General features: G+C 46.3%; 1 non-coding gene across 1 annotated transcript; it reads left to right on the forward strand.

Annotated features, from left to right (window-relative positions):
• The first annotated feature begins 2,663 nt into the window (after positions 1-2,663).
• trnas-gcu (transfer RNA serine (anticodon GCU)) lies at positions 2,664-2,745 on the forward strand. The gene has a single exon. It is a non-coding gene; the product is annotated as a tRNA-Ser (tRNA).
• Positions 2,746-8,958: the final 6,213 nt, after the last annotated feature.

The following is an 8,958-nucleotide window of genomic DNA, read 5'->3' on the forward strand; positions in this document are numbered from 1 at the left end:
TCCCGCATTTGTGGACAGGACATACCTGGGCAATTATCCACATTGTCGGGTCGATGCCAGTATTGTAGCTGTACTGGAACAGCTTGTCTCGAGGCGCAGCTAGTTCTGGAGCACAAGACTTCAGTACTACAGCAGGAATGTTTTCGGGGTCCATAGCCTTTGCTGTATCCAGTGCACTTAGACGTTTGTTGATATCACGTGGAGTGAATCGAATTGGCTGAAGACTGTGCTATGAATATGAGGAGGAGGCCGTGATGGATTCATCCACTCGGCACTTCTGGCTGCAAGCGCTTACAGCCTCACGTGCTAGACTCCTCCATCATTTAAGGATGGGGATGTTTGCAGAGATTACAGAGCCTCCTCCTCCCGTTAGTTGTTTAATTGTCCACCACCATTCACGATTGGCTGTGGCAGGACTGCAGAGCTTTGATCTGATCCGTTGGTTGTGGAATCGCTTAGCTCTAATCTATAGCATGTTGCTTCCGCTGTTTAGCATGCATTTAGTCCTGAGTTGTTGCTTGACCAGGTTGGCACCTCATTTTTAGGTATGCCTGATGCTGCTTTTGGCATTCTCTTCTACACTCCTCATTGAACCAGGGTTGATCCCTGGCTTGTTGGTAGAGTGAGGAATATGCCGGGCCATGAAGTTACAGATTTTGCTGGAATATAATTGTGCTGCAGCAGGATGGCCACACTGCACCTCATGGAATGCCCAGTTTTGAGCTGCTGGATCTGTTCTGAATCTATCCCATTTAGCACGGTGGTCGTGCCAAACAACACGTTGGATGGTCTCCTCAGTACGAAGAGAGGGCTTCGTCTCCACGAGGACTGTGCAGTGGTCACTCCTACCAATACTGTCATGGACAGATGCATTTGCGACAGGTAGATTGGTGAGGCCGAGGTCAAGTTGGTTTTTCCCTCGTGTTGATTCATTCACCATCTACAGTCGGCCCAATCTTGCAGCAATGCCCTTCAGGCCTCGGCGAGTAGTGGTGCTACCGAGCCACTTTTGGTGATGAACATTGAAGTCCCCCAGGTCTGTGGAAATGTCCGATTGAAAAGGAATGAGGAGAAATGAGAAGAGCGGGAATGGTGAAAAAGTGTCGATTACAGGAGGTTGGCCGTGAGCGAAAGGTCCTTTGAATGTCCGGCGCGGAGGGGATTTTGTTCCGAAACGACAGACTTTAAAGCGCGTGGGGAAAGTGAAGTGTGAGCTTTGTCCTTTGGTCAAATTGGGTGCTTTCAGGAAAACAGCCATTGTGAAATCACAAAAATGAAAACAGAAAATGCTGGAAACACTCAGCAGGTCAGGCAGCGCCTATGGAGAAAGAACCAGAGGTAAGGTTTCAGCCCTCTAAACTTTTGAATTGGAAGTGGACAGACTGGTATGTAGGAGAGTCGCAGAACTATCTAAGTTGCTGGAGTCCGTCTTTCGATCATGTGGGTTTAAATCTCCCCTCTGCCACAATTGATAGAACCGTTTATTTTGGCCGCCTCACCTAAAAATCTTCTTTCCAAAGAAGTGCGTTTCCGCATTTCTGGCTCACATCTGTTTGCACAAATCAGCAAAGTCAGAATTGCCACCCAAAATGTTTCTTGCACGGAGGTGTTGGGATTGTAAGGGGTGATCCAGGTGAATTATCAATCAAAGTGCGCAATGGCCCCCTGGTAAACGAAGTATCTCTTATGGTGAGCAGAAGATGACAGATATGCACCATAATTATGTATTTCTTCTTTGCATCACACTCGGATTTATTATCAGGGAATGGACATGAGCAGGTCGATTTACGTTATGCTCCGGTCGCTTTGCATCGCCCCCGACACATAGAATCGAATCATCGAAAGGTTACAGCATGGAAAGAGGCCATTCGTCACATCGAGTCCGTACCGGCTCTCTGCAAGAGCAATCCAGCTAGACCCCAACGCCCCGCCCCACCCCGCCCTTTCCCTGCAGCCCTGTACTTTTTTTTTCGTTTCAAATACTTATCCAGTTCCCTGTTGAAGGCCATGATTGAATCTGCCTCCACCACCCCTCGGGCGGTGCATTCCAGATCCTAAACACTCGCTGTGTAAAAAAGTTTTTCCTCATGTCACCTTTGGCTCTTTTGCCAAAAACCTTAAATCGATGTCCTCTGGTCCTTGACCCTTCCGCCAATGGGAACAGTTTCTCTCTATCGACTCTGTCCAGATCCTTCATGATTTTTGAATACCTCTATTCAATCTCCTCGCAACCGTCTCTATTCCAAGGAGAACAACCCCAGCTTTTCCAGTCTATCCATGAAACTAAAACCCCTCATTCCTGGAATCTTTCCAGGAATCCCCCACCATCAACATCCTGGTGGTCACCATGAACCAGAAAGTTAACTCGACCAGCCATCTAAATGCTGTGGCGACAAGAACAGGTCAGAGTCTGGATATTCTGTGCCGATGTGATTCACCTCCTGACTCCCCAAAGCCGTCTCACCATCTACAAGGCGCAAGTCAGGATTGTAATAGAATACTCATGTGATGGTCATTTACATAAAATGTTAGCTGTGTTTTTATATCTAAAGATTCTGCCTGACCTGCTGAGGATATTCAGCATTTACTGTTTTTATTTCAGTTTGGCAACATAGCCAGTATTTTCATTTTAAATAAAGGAGCTTTGGCGAGTTTGCACATGCGACGAGGTGGCCGAGTGGTTAAGGCGATGGACTGCTAATCCATTGTGCTTTGCACGCGTGGGTTCGAATCCCATTCTCGTCGATGTTGTGTTTAATCTAGTTTCATTCATTCAGTCCATCCAGAAGGTCGGGTCTCTTCCTTCTCGAAACGGCAGACAAAGGTTTTTGCATTGTTTGCTGAAATCAGCAACAGTTCCAACCACGAAGGTGTTGAGATTGCAAGGTCGCAAATAATCAAAGTGTACAGTGGTGTCATTGTAAAAGGAGTAAATCTCATGGTCAACGTAAGAGAAACTTATGTCCCATAAATATGATTTATGTCCGGATCATTCCGTGTCTGTGTCTGTTTAAAAGCATTGCGCTGTCAGTCCCGGATCATTCCGTGTCTCCATCTGTTTAAAAGTGATGTGCTGTAAATCCCGGATCATTCCGTGTCTGTGTCTGTTTGAAAGGGATGTGTTGTAAATCCCGGATCATTCCGTGTCTGTGTCTGTTTAAAAGCGATGTTTTGAAAGTCCCGGATCATTCCGAGTCTGTATCTGTTTAAAAGGGACGTGCTGTCAGTCCCGGATCATTCCGTGTCAGTATCTGTTGAAAAGCGATGTGTTGAATGTCCCGGATCATTCCATGTCTCTATCTGTTTAAAAGGGATGTGCTGTCAGTCCCGTCTCATTCCGTGTCTGTGTCTGTTTAAAAGGGATGTGCTGTAAGTCATGATCCAGACCTTCAAAGCATCCTACGCGCTCTCATCCCACGTACTCCCCGCGTGGGAGACTTCTACTGCCTCCCAAAGATACACAAAGCCAACACACCCGGACGTCCTATCATATCAGGCAACGGAACCCTGTGTGAGAACCTCTCTGGATACGTCGAGGGCATCCTGAAACCCATCGTACAGGGAACCCCCAGCTTCTGTCGCGACACTACAGACTTCCTACAAAAACTCAGTACCCACAGACCAGTTGAACCAGGAACACTTCTCACCACGATGGACGTCTCAGCACTCTACACCAGTATCCCCCACGATGACGGCATCGCTGCGACAGCATCAATACTCAACACCAACAACAGCCAATCTCCAGACGCCATCCTACAACTCATCCGCTTCATCCTGGATCACAATGTCTTCACCTTCGATAACCAGTTCTTTACCCAAACACACGGAACAGCCATGGGGACCAAATTCGCACCCCAATACGCCAACATTTTCATGCACAAGTTCGAGCAGGACTTCTTCACTGCACAAGACCTCCAACCAACACTATACACCAGATACATCGACGACATTTTCTTACTGTGGACCCACGGCGAAGAATCACTAAAGAGACTACACGATAACATCAACAAGTTCCATCCCACCATCAAGTTCACCATGGACTACTCCTCAGAATCAGTTTCTTTCTTGGACACACGAATCTCCATCAAAGACGGGCACCTCAGCACCTCACTCTACCGCAAGCCCATGGACAACTTCACGATGCTCCACTTTTCCAGCTTCCACCCTAACCACGTCAAAGAGGCCATCCCCTATGGACAGGCCCTGCGAATACACAGGATCTGCTCAGACGAGGAGGAACGCGATGGACACCTACAGACGCTGAAAGACGCCCTCGTAAGGACGGGATATGACGCTCCACTCGTCGATCGACAGTTCCGACGGGCCACAGCGAAAAATCGCATGGACCTCCTCAAAAGACTAACACGGGACGCAACCAACAGAGTACCCTTCGTCGTCCAGTACTTCCCCGGAGCGGAGAAACTACGCCATGTTCTCCGCAGCCTTCAACATGTCATCGATGACGGCGAACACCTCGCTAAGGCCATCCCCACACCTCCACTACTCGCCTTTAAACAGCCACCCAACCTCAAACAGACCATCGTTCGCTGCAAATTACCCAGCTTTCAGGAGAACAGCGTCCACGGCACCACACAACCCTGCCACGGTAACCTCTGCAAGACATGCCAGATCATCGACACAGATACCACCATCACACGAGAGGACACCACCCATCAGGTACATGGTTCATACTCCTGTGACTCAGCCAACGTTGTCTACCTCATACGTTGCAGGAAAGGATGCCCCGGAGCATGGTACATTGGCGAGACCATGCAGGCACTGCGACAACGGATGAACGGACACCGCGCAACAATCGCCAGACAGGAGAGTTCTCTCCCAGTCGGGGAACACTTCAGCAGTCAAGGGCATTCAGCCACCGATCTTAGGGTAAGCGTATTCCCAGGCGGCCTTCGAGACACACGACAACGCAAAATCGTCGAGCAGAAATTGATAGCCAAGTTCCGCACCCATGAGGACGGCCTCAACCGGGATCTTGGGTTCATGTCACGCTACACGTAACCCCACCAGCGGAAAAAAAAGTTATCTGTTTTTAATTCAACGAGTCATTTTCTGTCTTTCTCTTCCTTTCGGATGTTTCTCCCTCTCTCTCTCTGTTTTGTGTTCTGGCCGTTTGTATATTCGGTGGTCCTGTATGTAACACCTCTCTGTCTGAACACCTTGCTTGCCTTGACAACGGGCAGTTGGAAAGATTATCTGTAATCATCAGGTATTGTTCTCTGAATATAAATGCGAAACGTTCAAGGATTTCCTGACATTCACCTGACGAAGGAGGAAGCCTCCGAAAGCTTGTGATTTTCAAATAAAATTGTTGGACTATAACTTGGTGTTGTAAGATTGTTTACATCTGTTTAAAAGGGATGTGCTGTAATTCCCGGATCATTCCGTGTCTCTGTCTGTTTAAAAGCTATGTGCTGTAATTCCCGGATCATTCCGTGTCTGTTTCCGTTTAAAAGGGATGTGCTGTCAGTCCCGGATCTTTCCGTGTCTGCGTCTGTTTGAAAGGGATATGCTGTAAGTCCCGGATCATTCCCTGAATGTGTCTGTTTTAAAAGGGATGTGCTGTCAGTCCCGAATCTTTCCGTGTCTGTGTATGTTTAAAAGGGATGTGCTGTAAGTCCCGGATCATTCCGTGTCTGTGTCTGTTTAAATGGGATGTTTTCTAAGTCCCGGATCATTCCGTGTCTGTGTCAGTTTAAAAGGGATGTGCTATAAGTCCCGGATCATTCCGTGTCTGTGTCTGTTAAAAAGGGATGTGCAAAAAGTCCTGGATCATTCCGTGTCTGTGTCTGTTTAAAAGGGATTTGCTGTCAGTCCTGGATCATTCCGTGTCTGCGTCAGTTTATAAGGAATGTGCTGTCAGTCCCGGATCATTCCGTATCTGTTTCACCCGATTTTCTTGATACCTTTTTCCTTCTGAACTGAAATGACGATCCTCTCTGGAGAAGAAGGTTCACCGCCTGCTGTTGAGTTCAAATTCATTCTGCTGGGCTTCCATTCCAATCTCCGCACTCTATCCCCCATTCAGTCCCACCCCCGCCTGGACATTATAATCTGCGATATTCATAAGGGAATGGAGAAGCAGAATATCATGGTTATAATTTTCTTGGCTCCACAACACTGAATATTGTCAATTCCAACGATTCCGAAGGTCATCATAGAATCATACAATCTTACAGCATGGAAGGAGGCCATTCGGCCATCGTACCTGTGCCGGTTATTTTTCGAAGACCTCTCCAAATTAGACCCACACCCCAGATTTTCCCCATAACCCTGCACATTAGTCCTTCTCAAGTACATATCCAATTGCCTTTTGAATGATCCTGTGGAATCTGCTTCCACCACCCTTTCAGGAAGTGCGTTCCTGATCTCAACAAACCCTCTGTGTGAAAAAAAATCTCTTAGATTCCTCTCTAGTTATTTTGCCAATTATTTTAAATCTATGACCTCTGGTTACCGACCCACTTGCCAGAGGAAACAGTTTCTCCCTACTTGCTATTTCAAAACCCCTCATTATTTTGAATATCTCTATTATGTCTCCCGTTAACCATCTCTGCTGTAAGGAGAATAATCCCAGCTTCTCCAATCTCTCCACATAACTGAAGTCCCTCATCACTGGTATCATCCAGGTCAACCTGCTCTGAATCCTCTTCAATCCCTTTTCATCCTTCGTATAGTATAGTGCCCAGAAGTGTACAATATATTCCAGCTGAGGCCTAACCAGTGACTTGTAAAGGTTTAGTGTGACTTCCTTATATTTAAATTGAATGCCCCCATTTACAAAGCCAAATATCCCATACGCTTTTTTAACTACCTTATCAACTTGCCCTATTTTGTGAATATGCTCCCCCAGGTCCCTCTGCTCTTGGAACCCCCCATAAATTGTTCCATTTAGATTATACTGCCTCTTCTTGTTCTTCTTCCAAAAGTGCATCACTTCACACTGATCGGCGTTAAATCTGTCACGTGACTGCCCATTTCACCATTCTGTCCATGTCCTCCTGAAGTCTGCTGCTATCTTCCTCAATATTTTCTCCGTTGCCAAGTTTTGTATCATCCGCAAACTTCGAAACGGTACTCCCTATTCCTACATCCAAGTCATGTGTATATAACAAGAAAAACAATAGTCCTAATACCGACCCCTGGGGGATTCCACTGCATATTTCTCTCCAGTCAGAAAAACATTCGTTCACCACGACTCTCTGCCTCCTGTCCTTTAGCTTATTACGTGCTCACGTTAACACCGGTCATTTAATCCCACGTGCTTCTAGTTTTCGAATAAGTCTGTTATGTGTTAATTTCTAAAATGTGTCCTCAAAATAAATGTAATCCCGTAATTTAATTCTTAAGCAATGAGAATACAGATATTAAGACCGAATGATAGATTGGGTTCATTCCCATTACCCGAAGTTGACGGGACCCGAGGAGGTGAAAACCCATCTGGGTTTATATTTTCCAAAAACGGAGACGAAAATCGCAAAGCTCATCCCGTCGAAATCCAACAATTGGACTGAAGATCCGACATTCTGGAAACCCGGGCGTTCCAGAAACCCTTCTGGAACGCCCGGGTTTGCAGACCTGGCCGTTCAAAGAAACCGGATAAGACCATCAGGGGGAAACACAGAGAGAGAAGAAACGCAGACAGAGATATCGAGATACATTCAAAGAAAAATAGTATCAATCTCCAAATTCTGTGATTGAGCAGAATTTAAGGTGCAGCTTAAAGGCAATTCGTGAAATCTTCGAGGTGGACATACGGGAACTCTGCCAGACTGCATGTTCTAGACATGTATCCAACGCCACACGTGCAGTCGGCAGCCGTGTGTGCATTGGTGGTTCAGTGTGGGACCCTTGCCTGCCGGCGGTAAACCATGAGTTTGTTTCCAGGACAATGCAGCATCCTTTACCTTTTGTATTCTGTGCCCATGAGATCGCCTGAGTTGGGATAAATTCATGTGACGGCTTCAATCTGTCCAACTTCGAGAAAGATTATCTTCATTTCGTCTCCGTGTGTTGCGTGGACAAACCTTCTGCATTCTGTCCTCTGGTGCTCAAACATGCTCTGCTGGAGATAAGTCAAACCTGCCTTCTGCACCGCTGAAAGGAAATGAGAAGCCAATTGGTGATCTTTGACTGAAAATGGGGACACAACGGGGCTCAACGGGTTTTGAACCAGTGAAACTCTCTGACCGAGAATCAGACCCGAAGACCAACTGGCAACAGAGCCGTGCAGCCACTGTAAAATTTTACTGCAACGCAGCCGATCCGCCATCCTTTCAGAACGCTCTGTCCATACAATCCCGCTTTCTTGTACGATATACGATGTCGAAAAATGTCAGGTTCTACACCAATTATATCATATCAACAACATCAAATTCCTTTTGAATGGACGACTTGTATTATCAAGTAACACTTTACAGAATGAATTGCTCTGAAACGACATTGTTGTTTACACGCGACCATAAATATACTTTACTCAAATTGCTGCTTTCATCCACTATGAGAGCGAAGAGCCATGAATGTGGAGACATTAGCTACGAATTTATCAGCTGGGTTGCACCTTTCCTTTTCCTACTGTCTCAGTCTTTTTTTCCTTTACCCTTTTCTGCTATTGTTGCCGGTTAGATCAGCTCTCGCCATTCAAGGAAACCTGAGAAGTCCATCGGGGACAACACAGAGAGACAAGAGACAGAGACAGGGAGAGATAGAGAGATGCAGGCAAAGAAAATAAAGAGTATAAATGTCAGGTTTTGCAAACTAGCAGAATTTAAGTTACAGGTTGGGAGAGATTCCTTCTCGGGTCTTGAAGTCTTTCAAGAGAAGATCTGACACTAATTAAAAGCACCGGCCTCGCTGGAGAATCTCTCATTCTGGGAGAGAGATAAATGCGGTCAATTAACTCCAATTAATCTATTTCAGCACTGAAGTGATCTTTGAACA

This window comes from Heptranchias perlo, chromosome 20 (genome assembly GCF_035084215.1).
Source record: "Heptranchias perlo isolate sHepPer1 chromosome 20, sHepPer1.hap1, whole genome shotgun sequence".
Taxonomy (NCBI): Eukaryota; Metazoa; Chordata; class Chondrichthyes; order Hexanchiformes; family Hexanchidae; genus Heptranchias; species Heptranchias perlo.